Raw genomic sequence first — 22,912 nt, 5'->3', positions numbered from 1 at the left:
TCTCATTTGGAATTGAATAAAACTTGCATATAGGTATAAAAGTATAAAGAACATATGGCAATATATATATATACCCTCACACAAAGACTGCAGGGGAACCAGGCTGTTTGCTAAGGAGAGCACAAGTGCTGGAAGGAGGGAGGAGAAAGAGCAGAGGCCATCTTTTGCTGAGGGGGTGGCTGGAAAGAGAGAGGAGAAGGAGCAGAGGGCTGCAACTGCAGAGGAGGTGGCTGGAAGGAGACAGGAGAAGAAAGAGCAGAGGGCAGCAACTGCAGAGGAGGTGGCTGGAAGGAGGCAGGAGAAGAAAGAGCAGAGGGCTGCAACTGCAGAGGAGGTGGCTGGAGAAGGCCCGAGCATAAAGAGGAAGATAGGAGTTAAAAAGGCAGCACCTGTGGAAACCAAGGATGCCCCTACTGTGGCTGAGACCCAGGTGTCTGAGGCAATAAGACACCTGGAGGAGGTGATTGAGAGTGTGGAGAGCCCCACCCATCCCTCTGACCCTGCTAATATTGGCCAGTTTTCCTCACCTGAATGTTCTGCTGGTTCATCTCCAGGGACCGCTTTGTGTAAAAGGGAGGGTGGTGGGTACAGCACAAGCGAGGAGGAGTTCACAGAGGTGGCAGAAGATAGAAAAAAGAAAAGAAAGTATACGAGGAAAAAGGTGGAAGAGATGGAAACCAGCAACCTGCTGGAGGAGGTGGAGGAAGACAGTGAAGGTTCTGTGGGCAGTGATGCAGATGTATAGATGAGGCATTACATAGGGCAAAGACTTGCTCTGATGTTTTAACATGTGCAAAGTGTAAGGTCTGCTGTAATGGGGTTTGTGATTCTATCCCAGAATGTGCGGGTGTTTAAAAACGAGGCCCAGAGAACTGCAATACTGGATCTCCTTAAAGAGGAGAAAGGACAAGTGATCTGCTTGCAGGAGTGTGGGATTGTGGGAGGGTTAAGGGAGGATGAGTGGCCTTATGGAAAGGCTGTCTGGTCGGGGAGTGCCCTAAACAAAAATGATGGTGTTGGCATTCTGGTTAAGGGAGGTGGGGTGGAGCTAGAAAGCTATATGATTATTGAAGAGGGTAGATGTCTGTCCGCTGTTATGACCAACAGGGGCAGCAGGTTTTTGCTGGTTAATGTTTATGCGCCAAATTACAAAAATGAAAGAAAATTGCTGTTTGAAAAAATGAAATTTTTTATTCAAGGTAGAATGCCGGTCATTATGATTGGTGACATGAATTGTGACATTAACAAGAAAGCCTTTGATATTTCTGGGAAAACCCTGTATGAAATTGTGTAATATTAATCCTAAATTAAATACGTATCACTCGGACAGAGGGGGGATCCATTCTTGTTTGGATTATTGTTTTATTTCAGATAATTTTGGTGCCGTTGTCTTACCAGCAGAAGCCGGTGGTGTTCTCGGATCATGAGTGCCTGGTATGTGAGTAGGATGTGAATGTGAGGGGTATACATGGGAGGGGGCTGTGGAAATTAAACATCAGCCACTTGGCGGATAAGGACGTCCGCAGTCAGTATGAGTGTGAGTACAAGAGGTGGTGTGAGAGAAAGAGAGACTTTACAAACATATTACTGTGGTGGGAGTGGGTCAAGGGGAAAACAAAGAGGTTCTTCAAGACACTTGGATATAAGCTGGCAGCACGGAGGAGGGAGGAGCTTGCCAAACTGAATGCCCGATTATGTTTGTTGTATAAGTTGAGAGAAAGTGGTATGGATGTGCAGAATGAGTTGGTGTGTGTGAGAAGAGAGATTAATGCGTATATGATAGAGAAAGGGAGAGGGATAATGTACAGGGCTAAACTAGACAAAATGGAACAGGATGAAGTGTTCTAGGTTCTTTTTTAAGAAAGTTTTTTTCCAAAAAACCTGCTCTTGATGTGCTGGTGAAAGAGGATGGATGTGAGGTGAGTGGGGATGGTGTGAATGAGGAAGTGGCTGCGTTCTATGATGAGTTGTATGCGGAAAAATGGAGGGATGAGAGGCTGGAGAGTGATGTGCTGAGTGTGCTTGAGAGAAAGCTTGGGGATGCTGAGAGAGGATATGTGATGAGGCAGATAACTACAGAGGAGGTGTGGAAGGTTGTGCAAAGTCTGGCTGCTAACAAGACGCCTGGTGCGGATGGTCTTCCAATTGAGTTCTACCGTATGTTGTGAAGTGTGGTTGGGATGGATGTCTGTGCGGTATATAAGTATATGTGGGAGAGTGTTGGGATGGCTGAGAGTATGCGTGAGGGAGTGGTTGTGTTAATCCCAAAAAAAGGAGATTGCAGAAGTCTAAAAAACTGGCGGCCAATCACGTTGCTAAACGCTGATTATAAAATATATGCGAAGATTATAGCCAATCGGATACGTGATGTGGTTGAATGGGTTGTGGGTGAGGATCAGTTTTGTGCGGTGCCTGGGAGACGTGTGCATGAGAGTCTGGTTTTGTTGAGAGATGTGTTGTGGGATTGTAAGAGTCGGAAGAAAGATGTGTATGTGGTTTCGTTAGATTTTGAGAAAGCATATGATAGGTTGTCGCATGGGTTTTTGTTTAGTGTGTTGGTGCAAATGGGTTTTCCAAGTGAGTTTGTAGGGAGAGTCAGAAGTCTGTATGAAAGGATCTATAGTAGAGTGCTTGTGAATGGATGTGTTGGTAGAAGGGTGAATGTGTTTTCTGGCGTGCGGCAGGGCTGCCGGCTATCCCCGGTAGCCTTCATATGCGCAATTGAGCCTTTGTTATGCTTGGTGAGAATGGATAAGATTGTGAGAGGAATCCATATTCCTGGGAGTGAGGGGAAAGAATGGAAGGTGAATGCGTACATGGATGATGTATGTGTGGTGTGCGAGTCAGAATGTGCGGTGAGAAGGGTTAAATTATTGGTTTCTATTTTTTGTGGTGCATCTGCGTTCCGTGTGAATTGGTTGAAGAGTGAGTGTAAAGTGTATGGGGGCGGTAGTGTAAGGGATCTAGGTATGAATGTGGTCACTGGGCCAATTAAGATTTTGGGTGTCCTATTTAATGACAGTATAGACGGGAAAGATAGTTGGGAGGAGGTCATGAAGAGAGTGGAAGCTCGGCTAACTTTTTGGAAGCTGAGAAGTTTGAGTTTGGTGGGGAAAATAGTGATCATTAAGAGCATAATCTTGCCTATCTTTTTGTATATAGCGTTAGTTTTTCCACCTGATTATTTGTATCTTAGAAGGTGGAACAGAATTTTGTTTGTATTTTTTTGGAATTCCAAAATGGAGCGACTGAGAAGGGAAGTGGTGGTTAAGAGCTGGAGGAATGGAGGCATGAGCTTTCCGAACTTGGAGGTGTACTTTGGGGTGAATGCGTTGGTGTTTGTGTTGGCTATGATTGAGAGGGAGAGAAAGGGGTCGTGCATGTTGAGGTATTTGGCTGGGAGACTTTGTGAGACTGAAGTGGTGTAAGTATGATCTGAGGAAGCCTGTTGCGTTTGTGGTACCTAAGTGGTATGAATGGTTGGTGAAATTTGTTGAGAAGTATGAGTTGAATGAAGTGGAAGTGAGTATATTAAGGAATAAGTGTCTGGTTGTGAGAATGATTGAAGCGAGAGAGGGGAAGTGTGAGATAAACATGGTTACATGAACGAATGTACAAAGAGTGGGGGAGAAAGTCCGGATGAAGGGGATGACCAACAGACAGACTGAGGTTGTGTGGCAGAGCCTACATGGTGCTCTACCAGTCAGAGAGTTCCAAAGGAACAGGGGCTTAATAGCCAATGAGGCATGCCCAAGGCAGCAGTGTAACGGCTCTGAAAGTGTGACACATCTATTTTGGAATTGCTCCTACGCACAGGACGTTCTGAGGAGGTTGGGCCCTTTGTGCAAAGAGCTTACGGGCGTTACATTTTTTTCCTTTGAGTTATTGATGTTTGGGTTGGCTGTGAGTAAGGGGGTGAAAGAGAGAGTGCTGTGGTTGTTTTTGTCATGTGTGAAAGAGGTACTGTGGGATGTGAGGAATGTGTATGTGTACAAAAGAGTGGATTTGTGTGAGAGAACGAGTGTGAGGATGGTGCTAGGGAAACTGTTTATTTGTTATTTGTGGGATAAAAAAAGGATGGGGGTGGATGCAGAGGGCATATGGAAAATTTAGAAATGGATGCAGTTGGTAAACTTGACATGAGTTCTATGTAGTTATATGTACTTGTTATGTTATATGCAAGAAAGAAAATAAATCCTAATGATGACATGGGTTAGCATGGCAGTAGTCATGTGAGCGAAGTTTCACTTGAGGCGTTTAAGTGAAGTAGTTTTCTAACCCTATCTGAGGGAAGAAAAAAAAAAAATCTGTTCTTATCAGTTTAATATCTGATACGTCCCCTATCTGGGGACCATATATTAAATGGATTTTTAGAACAGGGAGCTGGAAAAAGAGCTTGCTCTGTCCACTCCACGCATTGACCTGGTATTGCAGTACTTCCAGGACCGGTGCACCTGCTTTCTTATTTCAGTATTCAAAAACAGAAACGACGAGCAAGAGGTGCAGCGCAGCTGTGGCGGCTGCTGCTGCTACCACCCAAGCACTTTGATTGACACTCAGCCCGTCTGCTCGCAACATTGTATCCACTGAGCAGCTGCGTCTGCCAGAGTGTGCACAGCACAGGTACAACTGGAAGCAAAACAACACACACACACCAGTTCATATGGCAGCCGCACTCTATAGTTCGTACCTACCGCTGCGCTAATAGCCAAGTTGGAAACATCGGGCAGGCACAGCGTATCCTGGCAGCCTGCGTCTGTATGCTCCACGTATTCGGGTCATGGGTGTATGTGCAGGGGGCCCGGAGCCCCAGGGGGCCCATAAAGTCTCTCTTCTCCACATTGTAAACCAATGCTATCAATGAAGCTTTATAGTTTGGGGGCCCAGTTCCAGACTTTGTACTGGGGCCCCGCAGCTTCAAGTTACACCTCCGGATCAGGATAATGCTAGGCCATTCCAACCACCCTGTGTGTGTGACCTGCAGTCGCTGGTAGTCGAAAAGTGGCGGGCTCCGGATGCGCGCTTCAGAGTGGACAGACAGCAGCGGACCCCCAATCACACAGGCCCAAGGCTTGCTATGTAGCACGGAATACCTCATTGGACTGCAGCACTCCACGCGGGCTGAGATACACGCTCCACGTGGGATGGGCAGTATTCGTCCATGAAGATCCAGGCCAACGTTTAGAGATGGAGCAACACTCGGGGAGCAAAGAACTCCAACGAACGGACGTCTACTTTACAAGGATGTATTGCTTTATTCAATGCATGGACACAGAAACAGTTCAACCGCTCGATTACAGACCGCAGTCAATACAGTAAAGAAAGAAATGTGTCTGTTTAATGTAAACTTGCATGAAACGTATAAAAAATTTTGAAAAAATTATATGAGTGAGCCTTGTGGCCCTAAGAAAAATTGCCCGTTCAGCGTGATTACATGAGGTTTCAGGAGGAGGAGCAGGAGGAGGAGGAGGAATATTATACACAGATTGATGAAGCAGAAATGTCCCCGTTTTGGATGGTGAGAGAGAACGATGCTTCCATCCGCGGGTGCAGCCTACGTATTGATTAGGTATCGCTGCTGTCCGCTGGTGGAGAAGAGAAGTCTGGGGAAATCCAGGCTTTGTTCATCTTGATGAGTGTAAGCCTGTCGGCACTGTCGGTTGACAGGCGGGTACGCTTATCTGTGATGATTCCCCCAGCCGCACTAAACACCCTCTCCAACAAGACGCTAGCCGCAGGACAAGCAAGCACCTTCAGGGCATACAGCGCTAGTTCAGGCCACGTGTCCAGCTTCGACACCCAGTAGTTGTAGGTGGCAGAGGCGTCACGGAGGACGGTCGTGCGATCGGCTACGTACTCCCTCACCATCCTTTTACAGTGCTCTCGCCGACTCAGCCTTGACTGGGGAGCGGTGACACAGTCTTGCTGGGGAGCCATAAAGCTGTCCAGGCCCTTAAAGACTGTTGCACTGCCTGGGCTGTACATGCTGCTCGATCTCCGCACCTCCCTTGCTACCTGGCCCTCGGAACTGCGCCTTCTGCCACTAGCGCTGTCGGATGGGAATTTTACCATCAACTTGTCCGCCAGGGTCCTGTGGTATAGCAACACTCTCGAACCCCTTTCCTCTTCGGGAATGAGAGTCAGAAGGTTCTCCTTATAGCGTGGGTCGAGCAGTGTGTACACCCAGTAATCCGTAGTGGCCAGAATGCGTGTAACGCGAGGGTCACGAGAAAGGCATCCTAACATGAAGTCAGCCATGTGTGCCAGGGTACATGTACGCAACACATAGCTGTCCGCACTAGGAAGATCACTTTCAGGATCCTCCTCCTCCTCCTCCTCAGGCCATACACGCTGAAATGATGACAGGCAAGCAGCATGGGTACCGTCAGCAGTGGGCCAAGCTGTCTCTTCCCCCTCCTCCTCGCCCTCCTCATGCTCCTCCTCCTCCTCCTGAACGCGCTGAGATATAGACAGGAGGGTGCTCTGACTATCCAGCGACATACTGTCTTCCCCCGCCTCTGTTTCCGAGCGCAAAGCGGCTGCCTTTATGGTTTGCAGGGAACTTCTCAAGATGCATAGCAGCTCACCACCTGGGTAGACTGCTCAAAGTTTCGAAGGACCTGGCAGATGTCTGCCAACCAGGCCCACTCTTCTGAAAAGAATTGAGGAGGCTGACTCCCACTGCGCCGCCCATGTTGGAGTTGGTATTCCACTATAGCTCTACGCTGCTCATAGAGCCTGGCCAACATGTGGAGCGTAGAGTTCCACCGTGTGGGCACGTCGCACAGCAGTCGGTGCACTGGCAGATTAAACCAATGTTGCAGTGTCCGCAGGGTGGCAGCGTCCGTGTGGGACTTGCGGAAATGTGCGCAGAGCCGGCGCACCTTTACGAGCAGGTCTGACAAGCGTGGGTAGCTTTTCAGAAAGCGCTGAACCACCAAATTAAAGACGTGGGCCAGGCATGGCACGTGCGTGAGGCTGCCGAGCTGCAGAGCCGCCACCAGGTTACAGCCGTTGTCACACACGACCATGCCCGGTTGGAGGCTCAGCGGCGCAAGCCAGCGGTCGGTCTGCTCTGTCAGACCCTGCAGCAGTTCGTGGGCCGTGTGCCTCTTATCTCCTAAGCTGAGTAGTTTCAGCACGGCCTGCTGACGCTTGCCCACCGCTGTGCTGCCACGCCGCGCGACACCGACTGCTGGCGACGTGCTGCTGCTGCTGACACATCTTGATTGCGAGACAGAGGTTGCGGAGGAGGAGGAGGGTGCTTTAGTGGAGGAAGCATACACCGCCGCAGACACCAGCACCGAGCTGGGGCCCGCAATTCTGGGGGTGGGTAGGACGTGAGCGGTCCCAGGCTCTGACTCTGTCCCAGCCTCCACTAAATTCACTCAATGTGCCGTCAGGGAGATGTAGTGGCCCTGGTAGCCTGTGCTTGTCCACGTGTCCGTTGTTAAGTGGACCTTGGCAGTAACCGTGTTGGTGAGGGCGCGTACAATGTTGCGGGAGACGTGGTCGTGCAGGGCTGGGACGGCACATCGGGAAAAGTAGTGGCGACTGGTAACTGAGTAGCGTGGGGCCGCCGCCTCCATCATACTTTTGAAGGACTCCGTTTCCACAACCCTATACGGCAGCATCTCAAGGCTGATAAATTTGGCTATGTGGACGGTTAACGCTTGAGCGTGCGGGTGCGTGGCGGCGTACTTGCGCTTGCGCTCAAACACTTGCGCTAGCGACGGCTGGACGGTGCGGTGCGAGACATTGGTGGATGGGGCCGAGGACAGCGGAGGTGAGGCTGTGGGTGCAGGCCAGGAGACGGTAGTGCCTGTGTCCTCAGAGCGGGGTTGGATCTCAGTGGCAGGTTGGGGCACAGGGGGAGAGGCAGCGGTGCAAACCGGAGGCGGTGAACGGCCTTCGTCCCACCTTGTGGGGTGCTTGGCCATCATATGTCTGCGCATGCTGGTGGTGGTGAGGCTGTTGGTGGTGGCTCCCCGGCTGATCTTGGCGCGACAAAGGTTGCACACCACTGTTCGTCGGTCGTCAGGCGTCTCTGTGAAAAACTGCCAGACCTTAGAGCACCTCGGCCTCTGCAGGGTGGCATGGCGCGAGGGTGTGCTTTGGGAAACAGTTGGTGGATTATTTGGTCTGGCCCTGCCTCTACCCCTGGACACCGCACTGCCTCTTGCAACCTGCCCTGCTGCTGCCCGTGCCTCCCCCTCTGAAGACCTGTCCTGTGTAGGCGTTGCACACCAGGTGGGGTCAGTCACCTCATCGTCCTGCTGCTCTTCCTCCGAATCCTCTGTGCGCTCCTCCCTCGGACTTACTGCCCTTACTACTACCTCACTGCAAGACAACTGTGTCTCATCGTCATCGTCCTCCTCACCCACTGAAAGGTCTTGAGACAGTTGCCCGAAGTCCCCAGCCTCATCCCCCGGACCCCGGGAACTTTCGAATGGTTGGGCATCAGTGACGATAAACTCCTCTGCTTGGAGAGGAACCACTGCTGCCCAATCTGAGCAGGGGCCCGAGAACAGTTCCTGGGAGTCTGCCCGCTCCTGAGCATGTGTCATTGTAGTGGAGTGAGGAGGCTGGGAGGAAGGAGGAGTAGCAGCCAGAGGATTTGGATTTGCAGCACTGGACGGCGCAGAACTGTGGGTGGATGATAGCTTGCTCGAAGCACTTTCTGCCATCCACGACAGGACCTGCTCACACTGCTCATTTTCTAATAAAGGTCTCCCGCGTGGACCCATTAATTGGGCGATGAATGTGGGGATGCCAGAAACGTGCCTCTCTCCTAATCGCGCAGCAGTCGGCTGCGTTACACCTTGATCAGGAGCTCGCCCTGTGCCCACACCCTCACTTGGGCCTACGCGTCCTCGGCCACGTCCACGTCCTCTAGGCTTACCCCTACCCCTCAGCATGCTGTATTACCAGTGATTTCCCAGGCAGCAATTAAATTGGCGCAAGCCTGCAGGACAAATAGAATGTTTCCCTTTTTGGGATACGGAGGGCCCACTGACTATATTCAATCAGATAAGATATGTGTTGCACAGAAATGCAGTTATATGAAGTGCAGCAGAGCGGAGACTTTTCACAGGCAGCAAATAAATTGGCGCAAGCCTGCAGGACAAATAGAATGTTTCCCTTTTTGGGAAACGGAGGGCCCACTGACTATATTCAATCAGATAAGATATGTGTTGCACAGAAATGCAGTTATATGAAGTGCAGCAGAGCGGTTACTTTTCACAGGCAGCAAATAAATTGGCGCAAGCCTGCAGGACAAATAGAATGTTTCCCTTTTTGGGAAACGGAGGGCCCACTGACTATATTCAATCAGATAAGATATGTGTTGCACAGAAATGCAGTTATATGAAGTGCAGCAGAGCGGAGACTTTTCACAGGCAGCAAATAAATTGGCGCAAGCCTGCAGGACAAATAGAATGTTTCCCTTTTTGGGAAACGGAGGGCCCACTGACTATATTAAATCAGATAAGATATGTGTTGCACAGAAATGCAGTTATATGAAGTGCAGCAGAGCAGAGACTTTTCACAGGCAGCAAATAAATTGGCGCAAGCCTGCAGGACAAATAGAATGTTTCCCTTTTTGGGAAACGGAGGGCCCACTGACTATATTCAATCAGATAAGATATGTGTTGCACAGAAATGCAGTTATATGAAGTGCAGCACAGCGGTTACTTTTCCCAGGCAGGAAATAAATTGGCGCAAGACTGCAGGACAAATACAATTTTTCCCTTTTTTGGAAACGGAGGGCCCACTGACTATATTCAATCAATAATATATGTCTTCTGGCCCTGCCTACACAATTCTCTCCCTGTAGTATTACTGCAAGGCGCAATGCTCTGCAGACTGCCGATTTTGAAAAAAAAATAAAAATTTGTGCAACACTGCTAACAGCACCCTCCACAGTACTGCACACGGATAGATGTGGCCCTGAGAAGGACCGTTGGGGTTCTTGAAGCCTACACTAACTCCTAACACTCTCCCTACAGCAGCTCCGGCACCAGCAGCACTTTCCCTCAGCTAACTCACAAGGCATCTGAGGCGAGCCGCGGGAGGGGCCGACTTTTATACTCGGGTGACATCTGATCGCCCCAGCCACTCACAGCAGGGGGGTGGTATAGGGCTTGAATGTCACAGGGGGAAGTTGTAATGCCTTCCCTGTCTTTCAATTGGCCAGAAAAGCGCGCTAACGTCTCAAAGAGGAAACTGAAAGTAACCGGAACACCGCGTGGTGCTCGTTAAGAGTAACGAGCATCCCGAACACCCTAATATTCGCACGAATATCAAGCTCGGACGAGTACGTTCGCTCATCTCTAATGATTATCTTACCCATTTTATTATATCTTAGTCTGGTGTTTCCCCCTCCAGACCGGCTGCTAAAGAAGATCATAAATGCATGCTTCACTTTCTTATGGAACTGCAAAATGGAAAAACTTAGAAGAGAGATAGTTTTAAAACCCAAACCTATGGGGGGGGGAAGGATTTCCCTGATTTTAGAGCTTTTCTTTTAGCTAAGTTTTTTAGCATGTGTCTTAACGCTGTTTTTAAGAATCACTACTGGTCTTACTTCATACGTTTTAACACAGGTTATTTTATGCGGAGACATGGGTGGTTTTCCAGTTTTAAATTCCCCCTACTCTTTTAACCTAGCAGAAGACTACAAGATTTTAGCAAAGGTAGTGATTTTATATGATTTTAGCGATAAGACGGTACAATATCTTTTAAACAGTAAAAAAAACGTATAAAGATATTAAGGAAAGTGGTTTTATGGCGCCTGCAGGGAATTTTAACGAAGAGAGAACCAAGCAAATCTGGAGGATGGTTAACGACAACTCTCTTTTTAATTCTCAGAAGGACCTTGCCTGGAGCTGCGTTCACGAGTGTCTTCCATGCCGGGCATTCCAGCATCGAAGAGGGCTGACCAACTCTTCCGCCTGCCCAAGACCTGGATGTCGAGAGGATGAAAGCGTACAACATCTGATGTGGACCTGTTATTTTTCTAAACTCATATGGACTAAGATAAGCCCTCTTCTGATAAAAATCACCCGGATCAAAGAACTAAAGATGGAGACCGCGCTGTATGGATGTCTGGAGTGCCCCACATGGACCGAGAGGATAATGGCATGGAAGACCATCAACTGCGTGAAGGCAGCTCTATGGAAGGCCCGAAACATTTTATTGTTTAAACACGAGATTTTATCTGTGCAGGACGTTTTATCTATTTGTTTTAGTGAGATGTATCATTATTTTATAATAGATAAAAATAACTTTCCGATTTTATCCAGAAAATGGCTTTTAAGGGAATGGAGTTCCATATTGTGATGCCACCACGTGCCCATTTTATATGTATGTATTTTGTATTTTTAAAGAGTTTTTGGTTTTTAGAACATTTAAGGTTTTAAAATGTTCTTAATATGTTAATCGAATTGTAAAACTCTTTTTGTGCCAATAAAGTCACCCCACTAGATGGGGATGTAAACTTAAAAAAAAATCTGTTCTTATCAGTTTAATATCTGATACGTCCCCTATCTGGGGACCATATATTAAATGGATTTTTAGAACAGGGAGCTGGAAAAAGAGCTTGCTCTGTCCACTCCACGCATTGACCTGGTATTGCAGTACCTCCAGGACCGGTGCACCCCCTTTCTTATTTCAGTATTCAAAAACAGAAACGACGAGCAAGAGGTGCAGCGCAGCTGTGGCGACTGCTGCTGTTACCACCCAAGCACTTTGATTGACACTCAGCCCGTCCGCTGCCGTGGAGCTCGCAACATTGTATCCACTGAGCAGCTGCGTCTGCCAGAGTGTGCACAGCACAGGTACAACTGGAAGCAAAACACACACACACACCAGTTCATATGGCAGCCGCACTCTATAGTTCGTACCTACCGCTGCGCTAATAGCCAAGTTGGAAACATCGGGCAGGCACAGCGTATCCTGGCAGCCTGCGTCTGTATGCTCAACGTATTCGGGTCATGGGTGTATGTGCAGGGGGCCCGGAGCCCTAGGGGGCCCATAAAGTCTCTCTTCCCCACATTGTAAACCAATGCTATCAATGAAGCTTTATAGTTTAGGGGCCCAGTTCCAGACTTTGTACTGGGGCCCCGCAGCTTCAAGTTACACCTCCGGATCAGAATAATGCTAGGCCATTCCAACCAGCCTGTGTGTGTGACCTGCACTCGCTGGTAGTCGAAAAGCGGCCGGCCCCGGATGCGCGCTTCAGAGTGGACAGACAGCAGCGGACCCCCAATCACACAGGCCCAAGGCTTGCTATGTAGCACGGAATACCTCATTGGACTGCAGCACTCCACGCGGGCTGAGATACACGCTCCACGTGGGATGGGCAGTATTCGTCCATGAAGATCCAGGCCAACGTTTAGAGATGGAGCAACACTCGGGGAGCAAAGAACTCCAACGAACGGACGTCTACTTTACAAGGATGTATTGCTTTATTCAATGCATGGACACAGAAACAGTTCAACCGCTCGATTACAGACCGCAGTCAATACAGTAAAGAAAGAAATGTGTCTGTTTAATGTAAACTTGCATGGAGCTCGTTTGTCAGCCACTGACTGACTGAATGCTGCTGCTGCCACCGCCGCTGCTGCATGTCTGAAACGTGGTCTGACGTTACATGCACCACCAGGGATAAGGCCTTGCCTATAAGCATTCCCCAGCTGGCAAAAACGGAACCTCCCTGCCTATTCCTCACCATGGAAGACCGGAACCTACCTTTTTTTAAAAAAAAAGAAAGCCACAGCAGCCAACTAGATTTTGGTAGGCCGCTGTCTCCCCCTTGTGTGCTGCATAAAAAATGCACTCCGCTAAAAATAATAATGATCCACGAAATAGAGCGTATAGAGAGAATGAGGCTTCGAGATGAGCCATCAGGCTATGATAAATTGTATCACACCTGGGCGATATGGATAGATGCCCGGAGCTCACCCCTATTTACTAGGTGGTTACAGACAGGGACATGTGAGTAACATGTTTAAACCACAATCGTAAAGAGAAACAACAATCCCGGAGCCGGCCCCCCCCCTTTTTGTTTTATTTTCTCTTTCTCCCGTGTCATAGATACCTACCCTCCCTTACCACTCCCCCCCTTACCCTCCCCTCATTCCCCTGTTTGTAGACCTAATAAAATATCACAGACAAACATGATATAGTTCAACTCGAAATTTATTTATTAAGTTTCATTGTCAAAGTTATTTTTACATTGCTTTGAGATAAGGCAAAAGTCCCCCCCCCCCCCCCTCCATGAAACCAATAAAACCTATATTGAATAAAGTACAAATGATGCCGTTACCGGTATTTCTGCAGCTTCTTGGTGGAAATAAAGACCATCTCCCGTCTCCCAGCTGCAGCAGAGACTGACTAAAATGGCTGCCAAGCCCGGTATTAATGCTTCTAAATTGATGACATCACAATGGAGTGACATCAGCCTGCCATACACCTGGCTCATGACATCACAAAGGAGTGACATCATCAGCCTTCCAAACACCTGGCTCATTTGCATACTGTATGTATGTGAGTCTATCTATCTTTATTAATTATGTAGAATATAGATATGGATTATTTCTGAATTACAGATTTTGTAGATATAGATTAAAGATAGATTTAAGATTGTGTGTGTGTGTGTGTGTATATATATATATAATGTATATATGTAAAAAAAATATAAAATCTGTAGTTATGTATGTATGGCGGGAAAAAAAGGCCTGCTGTATGTTTTTAAGTTCTTCGGATGACCATGCCGCTCTAATATTCTCCTTACTAGGGTCTACTAATGCTGGCCCAGGGGAAGGCAATACAGCCCTATGGGGCCGAAGCCAATTTCCCTTATTTTAGGTTAAAAGTTTCCATCCGTCCCCACTTGAAATGCGGCCGGCCAAAGAGATCCGTCCAACCGACCGGCCGACGCACCTTCAGAGACAAACTAGTGCTTGCTTCTAGTGTCATCGCCGGCTTAACCATCCTGTGTAGGGAGCTGACGAGTCCTGCAGCAGCAGCAGGCTCTGCAAGCCTAGGATGCGTGAGCACGGTGCAAGAGGAAGGACTGAGGAGGGAGGGCGCGGTTGAGAAGGCGTGGGGCGGGGCTATGCAAAGTTTTCCAATTCTCCCGGGTGCATTGTGGGTGCGCCCAGAGTGCCGGCTGAGCGTGTTGCCTCAAGCCTTGGAAGTGGAGTTGGGCGGGCCGGGCTACAGGTGAAACCCATTTCGGGTTATCGCTTCTCGGCCTTTTGGCTACGATCACGTGTAGTGATCTAGTTGGAGGGCTTAGGTGATCGCTTCACTGCTTGGCAGTATTCTTGCTGTGATTCCGAGTAATCGACAGGCGTACTGAAAAATGGCTGGTATCCAGAATACTGTTCGTTTTATGGTGGACCCGAAAAGTGGAACGAAGAACACCGTTGTTTATGTCGTCCGGGACATCATTATGGTGGAGATCGGAGTGCCCACGGAGGAAATTTTTTGCGTCCAAGATTTCCCCAGAATTGGACAATATGACGTCAGCTTTTGCGGGGAAGGAGTCTGCTTAAACGTATTTGAGTGGTTGAGGAGCCACAAGGACATCCCGCTTCTACAAGGCATAAAGGTAATTCCCTTATTTGGCATTCAGGAAAAGCCACTAATATTGCACATCTATAATCCGTATACGGACAAGGACATGATTGTCAGTTTCCTTAGACGATATTGTGACCAAGTAAGAGGAGGAGAAAAAATGACAAACATTCTCGGCATCTTTAATTCCAAATACAAATTTTGGGTCAGATTAAGGATGGACGCCAGTAAAATTGGGGGAGTAATGCACCCACCGGCGAACTTTACTATCGCAGGAAAACGGGGATACTTGTATTACCCGGGGCAGCCTACCTTCTGTAGGAATTGTAATCAATTCGGGCACACCAAAGAAGATTGTTCTAGCGGACTAGTTTGTAGGAACTGCCAAGAGACCGGGCATCATGCCGGCAGTTGCCCCAAACCAAAGCGCTGTGACCTATGCGGGGACGATGATCATGTGTGCAGGGACTGCCCCCTGAATAGACCGTCCAGGAGTGCCTGGAAAGCCAAAACCAACGTGGCAGCTACTGGTCATGAGGCTGCTGCCAGCGGTGTCGCAGCTGCTGGTAATGCGGCTTCCACTAGTGGCGTCACACCCGCTGCTGTAAGTGACGTTACTAAGGTGTCTAAGCCTGTGGTGACGGCGGCGGAGACGAGTGCAAACCCACCCCCCAGACTACTGACAAGGAGAAGTCTGCCGAGTCAAAAAAAAACAAAAGCTGCAGAGGTGAGGGCCCAAGAAGTAGAGGAGAACATCAAAAGAAAGATTGGGCGTCAGAAGCCGGCTGTTGGGAGTACTACTCCTGAAGATCAGGTTACTGGAGTAATTAGACAGCTGGAGGAGATTATTGAGGAGGTGGACAGCCCCATTAACCCCTCAGGGAACATTGAGGAGTTTTCATCTCCTGAAGCAGTGTTGTGTAAGAGGGAGGGGGGAGGTGGACTCAGCGATTCCAGTGAGGAGGAGTTTGCAGAGGTTGCTGAGAAAAACGCAGCCAAAAAAAGGAAATGCATAAAAAGTAAGGAGACTGCTATGGAGGTCAGCAATCCGTTCGAGGCTTTGGCGCAGGACCTCGAGTGCCCCGGTGAGAGAGGTGAGGAGTTATAAAATGAACTACCATGCATTTATGCATTATGTGTATTTTGTGGTTAAGCCACTTTAAGTGTTAAAAGTATATAGTGCATGATATTTATTATGACGCCTGCATGAATTAAGAAACTTGCCGTTAATTTACACCTATTATGGCTCTGTTTATATGCTCCCAAAACGTACGCGTGTTTAAATCAAAGGCCAGAAGGGCAGCAATTTTTAGTTTCCTGCGTCAGAAAAAAGCTGACTTAATTTGCCTTCAAGAGTGTGGAATAAACACTGATATTAGCCCGTCAGAATGGCCTTATGGTGCTGCAGTATGGTCTGGGAGTACATAAAATAAAAACGATGGAGTCGGCATACTGATTAATTCCAGGGATTTGGCGCTACAAAGTAGCGAAGTCATTGAGGCGGGAAGATGCATTTCCGCAGTGCTATCACATAGAGGTACGCAATTCCGCATTATAAATGTATATGCACCAGCTGAAAAGCAAGAGAGGAGTGCCTTATTCAGTAAGATCAAGTTATTCATGCAGGGAAGAATACCTACCATTCTTATTGGTGACATGAATTGTGACATCTCGAAAAAAGCTCTTGACTAGAGATGAGCGAACGTACTCGTCCGAGCTTGATGCTCGTTCGAGTTTTAGCGTGTTCGAAATGCTCGTTACTCGTAACGAGCACCACGCGGTGTTCGTGTTACTTTCAGTTTCATCTCTGAGACGTTAGCGCGCTTTTCTGGCCAATTGAAAGACAGGGAAGGCATTACAACTTCCCCCTGTGACGTTCAAGCCCTATACCACCCCCCTGCTGTGAGTGGCTGGGGCGATCAGATGTCACCCGAGTATAAAAGTCGGCCCCTCCCGCGGCTCGCCTCAGATGCCTTGTGAGTTAGCTGAGGGAAAGTGCTGTTCTATTGGAGTTGCTGTAGGGAGAGTGTTAGGAGTGAGTGTAGCCTTCAAGAACCTCAACGGTCCTTTCTAGGGCCACATTTAACAGTGTGGAGTACTGTGCAGGCTGCTGTTAGCTGTGTTGCTTTTTTTTTTTTTTTCTCAAAATCGGCGGTGCAGAGCATTGCACCCTGCATTGATACTACAGGCACAGAATTGTGTAGGCAGGGCCACAACACAGTTATTAGTCATTGAATAGGCACAGTGGGCCTTTCCTTTTAAACAAAAGGGAAAAAAGTATATTTGCCCTGCCTCTGACAGCCGTCAGGGCTCTGGGTACGTGTGTGCTGCGTGGAGAACGTAAAAAAATCAGACGCAACCAGCTACGGTTGAGTGCAGGCTTGCGCCAATTTCTTTCCTGCCTGGGAAATACCTGCTCTGCCACAGTTAATAACTCTGCAACAGTAAAGTTCTGTGACACTTTTGCAGGGCCGCAACACAGTTATATTAGTCATTGAATAGGCACAGTGGGCCTTTCCTTTTAAACAAAAGGGAAAAAAGTATATTTGCCCTGCCTCTGACAGCCGTCAGGGCTCTGGGTACGTGTGTGCTGCGTGGAGAACGTTAAAAAATCAGACGCAACCAGCTACGGTTGAGTGCAGCCTTGCGCCAATTTCTTTCCTGCCTGGGAAATACCTGCTCTGCCACAGTTAATAACTCTGCAACAGTAAAGTTCTGTGACACTTTTGCAGGGCCGCAACACAGTTATTAAACTTATTATTCATTCACTAGAGGCAGTGGGCCTTTCCTTTTTAAAAAAAGTTAAAAAATTATATTTGGCCTGCAGGCTTGCGCCAATTTATTTCCTGCCTGTGAAATCAAATCACTGGTAATACAGCATGCTGAGGGGTAGGGGTAGGCCTAGAGGACGTGGACGCGGCCGAGGACGCGGAGGGCCAAGTGAGGGTGTGGGCACAGGCCGAGCTCCTGATCCAGGTGTGTCGCAGCCGACTTCTGCGCGATTAGGAGAGAGGCACGTTTCTGGCGTCCCCACATTCATCGCCCAATTAATGGGTCCACGCGGGAGACCTTTATTAGAAAATGAGCAGTGTGAGCAGGTCCTGTCGTGGATGGCAGAAAGTGCTTCGAGCAACCTATCGTCCAGCCACAGCTCTGCGCCGTCCACTGCTGCAAATCCGAATCCTCTGTCTGCTGCTCCTCCTTCCTCCCAGCCTCCTCATTCCAGTATAATGACACATGCTCAGGAGCGGGAAGACTCCCAGGAACTGTTCTCGGGCCCCTGCTCAGATTGGGCAGCAGTGGTTCCTCTCCCACCAGAGGAGTTTATCGTCACTGATGCACAACCATTGGAAAGTTCCCGGGGTCCGGGGGATGAGGCTGGGGACTTCTGCCAACTGTCTCAAGAACTTTCTGTGGGTGAGGAGGACGATGACGATGAGACACAGTTGTCTTGCAGTGAGGTAGTAGTAAGGGCAGTAAGTCCGAGGGAGGAGCGCACAGAGGATTCGGAGGAAGAGCAGCAGGACGATGAGGTGACTGACCCCACCTGGTGTGCAACGCCTACACAGGACAGGTCTTCAGAGGGGGAGGCACGGGCAGCAGCAGGGCAGGTTGCAAGAGGCAGTGCGGTGGCCAGGGGTAGAGGCAGGGCCAGACCGAATAATCCACCAACTGTTTCCCAAAGCGCACCCTCGCGCCATGCCACCCTGCAGAGGCCGAGGTGCTCTAAGGTCTGGCAGTTTTTCACAGAGACGACCGACGAACAGTGGTGTGCAACCTTTGTCGCGCCAAGATCAGCCGGGGAGCCACCACCAACAGCCTCACCACCACCAGCATGCGCAGACATATGATGGCCAAGCACCCCACAAGGTGGGACGAAGGCCATTCACCGCTTCCGGTTCGCACCGCTGCCTCTCCCCCTGTGCCCCAACCTGCCACTGAGATCCAACCCCCTCTCAGGACACAGGCACTACCGTCTCCTGGCCTGCACCCACACCCTCACCTCCGCTGTCCTCGGCCCCATCCACCAGTGTAGTTCAGCGCACCGTCCAGCCGTCGCTAGCGCAACTGTTGGAGCGCAAGTACGCCGCCACGCACCCGCACGCTCAATCGTTAACCGTCCACATAGCCAAATTTATCAGCCTTGAGATGCTGCCGTATAGGGTTGTGGAAACGGAGGCTTTCAAAGCTATGATAGCGGCGGCGGCCCCGCGCTACTCAGTTCCCAGTCGCCACTACTTTTCCCGATGTGCCGTCCCAGCCCTGCACGACCACGTCTCCCGCAACATTGTACGCGCCCTCACCAATGCGGTTAGTGGCAAGGTCCACTTAACTACGGACACGTGGACAAGCACAGGCGGGCAGGGCCACTACATCTCCCTGACGGCACATTGGGTGAATTTAGTGGAGGCTGGGACAGAGTCAGAGCCTGGGACCGCTCACGTCCTACCCACCCCCAGAATTGCGGGCCCCAGCTCGGTGGTGGTATGTTCGGCGGTGTATGCTTCCTCAACTAAAGCACCCTCCTCAACCTCTGTCTCGCAATCTAGATGTGTCAGCAGCAGCAGGACGTCGCCAGCAGTCGGTGTCGCGTGGCGTGGCAGCACAGCGGTGGGCAAGCGTCAGCAGGCCGTGCTGAAACTACTCAGCTTAGGAGATAGGAGGCACACGGCCCACGAACTGCTGCAGGGTCTGACAGAGCAGACCGACCGCTGGCTTGCGCCGCTGAGCCTCCAACCGGGCATGGTCGTGTGTGACAACGGCCGTAACCTGGTGGCGGCTCTACAGCTCGGCAGCCTCACGCACGTGCCATGCCTGGCCCACATCTTTAATTTGGTGGTTCAGCGCTTTCTGAAAAGCTACCCACGCTTGTCAGACCTGCTCGTAAAGGTGCGCCGGCTCTGCGCACATTTCCGCAAGTCCCACACGGACGCTGCCACCCTGCGCACCCTGCAACATCGCTTTAATCTGCCAGTGCACCAACTGCTGTGCGACGTGCCCACACGGTGGAACTCTACGCTCCACATGTTGGCCAGGCTCTATGAGCAGCGTAGAGCTATCGTGGAATACCAAATCCCACATGGGCGGCGCAGTGGGAGTCAGCCTCCTCAATTATTTTCAGAAGAGTGGGCCTGGTTGGCAGACATCTGCCAGGTCCTTGGAAACTTTGAGCAGTCTACCCAGGTGGTGAGCGGCGATGCTGCAATCATTAGCGTAACCTTTCCTCTGCTATGCATCTTGAGAAGTTCCCTGCAAACCATAAAAGCAGATGCTTTGCGCTCGGAAACGGAGGCGGGGGAAGACAGTATGTCGCTGGATAGTCAGAGCACCCTCCTGTCTATATCTCAGCGCATTCAGGAGGAGGAGGAGGAGGGGGAAGAGACAGCTTGGCCCACTGCTGACGGTGCCCCTGCTGCTTGCCTGTCATCCTTTCAGCGTGTATGGCCTGAGGAGGAGGAGGAGGAGGATCCTGAAAGTGATCTTCCTAGTGAAGACAGCCATGTGTTGCGTACAGGTACCCTGGCACACATGGCTGACTTCATGTTAGGATGCCTTTCTCGTGACCCTCGCGTTGCACGCATTCTGGCCACTACGGATTACTGGGTGTACACACTGCTCGACCCACGCTATAAAGAGAACCTTCCCACTCTCATTCCCGAAGAGGAAAGGGGTTCGAGAGTGTTGCTATACCACAGGACCCTGGCGGACAAGCTGATGGTAAAATTCCCATCCGACAGCGCTAGTGGCAGAAGGCGCAGTTCCGAGGGCCAGGTAGCAGGGGAGGTGCGGAGATCGAGCAGCATGTACAGCCCAGGCAGTGCAACAGTCTTTAAGGGCCTGGACAGCTTTATGGCTCCCCACCAAGACTGTGTCACCGCTCCCCAGTCAAGGCTGAGTCGGCGGGAGCACTGTTAAAGGATGGTGAGGGAGTACGTAGCCGATCGCACGACCGTCCTCCGTGACGCCTCTGCCACCTACAACTACTGGGTGTCGAAGCTGGACACGTGGCCTGAACTAGCGCTGTATGCCCTGGAGGTGCTTGCTTGTCCTGCGGCTAGCGTCTTGTTGGAGAGGGTGTTTAGTGCGGCTGGGGGAATCATCACAGATAAGCGTACCCGCCTGTCAGCCGACAGGCTAACACTCATCAAGATGAACAAAGCCTGGATTTCCCCAGACTTCTCTTCTCCACCAGCGGACAGCAGCGATACGTAAGCAATACGTAGGCTGCACCCGCGGATGGAAGCTACGTTCTCTCTCACCATCCAAAACGGGGACATTTCTGCTTCATCAATCTGTGTCTAATATTCCTCCTCCTCCTCCTGCTCCTCCTCCTGAAACCTCACGTAATCACGCTGAACGGGCAATTTTTCTTAGGGCCACAAGGCTCACTCATCTAATGTTTCTAAACAATTTTTATATGTTTCAATGCTCTTAAAAGCGTTGAAACTTTAACTTGAACCAATTTTTCGTTAAACTGGGCTGCCTCCAGGCCTAGTTACCACTTAAGCCACATTAACCAAAGCGATTAATGGGTTTCACCTGCCATCTTGGTTGGGCATGGCCAATTTTTACTGAGGTACATTAGTACTGTTGGTACACCAATTTTTTTGGGCCCTCACCTACAGTGTAATCATAGCAATTTGTATGTTCTTCGCCTGCACTCATGGTACAGAAGTGTGTGTGGGGTTGGCCTACACTTTAGCTACATAAATGTAACTTGGGCCTTGGCTATACTGCAGCTACTGAAATGGAACTAAGACTGCGCTCCCACTGAACTGCTGCTTCGGAATTGTTCCTGGGGCCTGTGTAGGCTGCTACAATGACTTAAATGGAAATAAGACTACTCTCCTCCTATACTGCTGCTTCGGAATTGTTCCTGGGGCCTGTGTAGGCTGCTACTATTACTGAAATGGAACGAAGACTGCGCTCCCACTATACTGCTGCTTCGGAATTGTTACTGGGGCCTGTGTAGGCTGCTACTATTACTGAAATGGAACTAAGACTGTGCTCCTCCTATACTGCTGCTTCGGAATTGTTACTGGGGCCTGTGTAGGCTGCTAGTATTACTGAAATGGAACTAAGACTGTGCTCCCCCTATAATGCTGCTAGTGATATGTTAGTGGGGCCTGTCGCTAATGCTACGGCTGAAATGTTACTAATTATGGGCTCTGCCTATACCGCTGCTAATGGTATGTCTCTGGGGTGTGGAAACAGAGGCTTCCCAAAGACATGATGGCGGCGAGGCCATTTCCCACCAACGCGGTTACTGTTAAGGTACATATTACCAGTCAGACTGGGGCATGCAGTGTTGGCCGAAGCCCACCTGTATTACGCACGATATTACTACCTCAGCTGTGTTGGGCAATGCAATGGGATATTTCTATGTACCGCCGGTGGCTTCCTGGCACCCACCCATGCTGTGGGTCCACAGGGAATTATAAATGCATCTGTTTCCACTTGTAAAGAACCCCAGTCTGACTGGGGCATGCAGTGTGGGCCGAAGCCCACCTGCATTAAGCACGACATTACTACCTCAGCTGTGTTGGGCAATGCAATGGGATATTTTTGTGTATCGCCGGTGGGTTCCAGGGAGCCACCCATGCTGTCGGTCGACAGGGACTTCACAATAGGGAGTTGTACCTGCCTGTGTCTATGAATTAAAAAGCCCGGTCTGACTGGGGCATGCAGAGACACCTTGACAGAATGAATAGTGTGTGGCACATAGGTTCCCCATTGCTATGCCCACATGTGCAGCTCCTGATGGCGGTGGCACAGGATTCTATTTCTCATTGCTTCTGTACAGCATTGTGGGCTATCGCCCCGCCCCTTTTAAAGAGTGTCGCTGCCTAGCCATGCCAACCTCTGCAGTGTGTGCCTGCGGTTCCTCCTCATGGCAGACGCACTTCTAAATAGACATGAGGGTGGTGTGGCATTAGAGCAGCTGAAGGCTGCGCAGGGACACTTTGGTGTGCGCTGTGGGGGGGAGGGGGGGGGCGGTTGGGCAGCATGTAAGCCAGGAGAAGTGGCAGTGGAGTGTCATGCAGGCAGTGATTGTGCTTTGTTGGAGGTTGTGTGGTGCTTAGCTAAGGTATGCCATGCTAATGAGGGCTTTTCTGAAGTAAAAGTTTTTGGGAGGGGGGGGCCCCACTCTTGCCGGTATTGTGGCTTAATAGTGGGACCTGGGAACTTGAGATGCAGCCCAACATGTAGCCCCTCGCCTGCCCTATCCGTTGCTGTGTCGTTCCCATCACTTTCTTGAATTGCCCAGATTTTCACACAAGGAAACCTTAGCGAGCATCGGCGAAATACAAAAATGCTCGGGTCGCCC

The 22,912-nt window shown here is 50.0% G+C and overlaps 1 non-coding gene and 1 pseudogene across 1 annotated transcript; both read left to right on the top strand.

Annotated features, from left to right (window-relative positions):
• The first annotated feature begins 4,266 nt into the window (after positions 1–4,266).
• On the top strand, positions 4,267–4,459 carry LOC136573981 (U2 spliceosomal RNA). Its single transcript, XR_010786173.1, has one exon. It is a non-coding gene; the product is annotated as a U2 spliceosomal RNA (small nuclear RNA).
• A 6,991-nt stretch (positions 4,460–11,450) lies between these two features.
• Positions 11,451–11,662, top strand: LOC136573978 (U2 spliceosomal RNA; annotated as a pseudogene).
• The last annotated feature ends 11,250 nt before the right edge of the window (positions 11,663–22,912 follow it).

The sequence above is a fragment of the Eleutherodactylus coqui genome, chromosome 7, assembly GCF_035609145.1.
Source record: "Eleutherodactylus coqui strain aEleCoq1 chromosome 7, aEleCoq1.hap1, whole genome shotgun sequence".
In the NCBI taxonomy this organism is placed as follows: Eukaryota; Metazoa; Chordata; class Amphibia; order Anura; family Eleutherodactylidae; genus Eleutherodactylus; species Eleutherodactylus coqui.
This window is presented reverse-complemented; position numbering and strand designations above follow the sequence as displayed.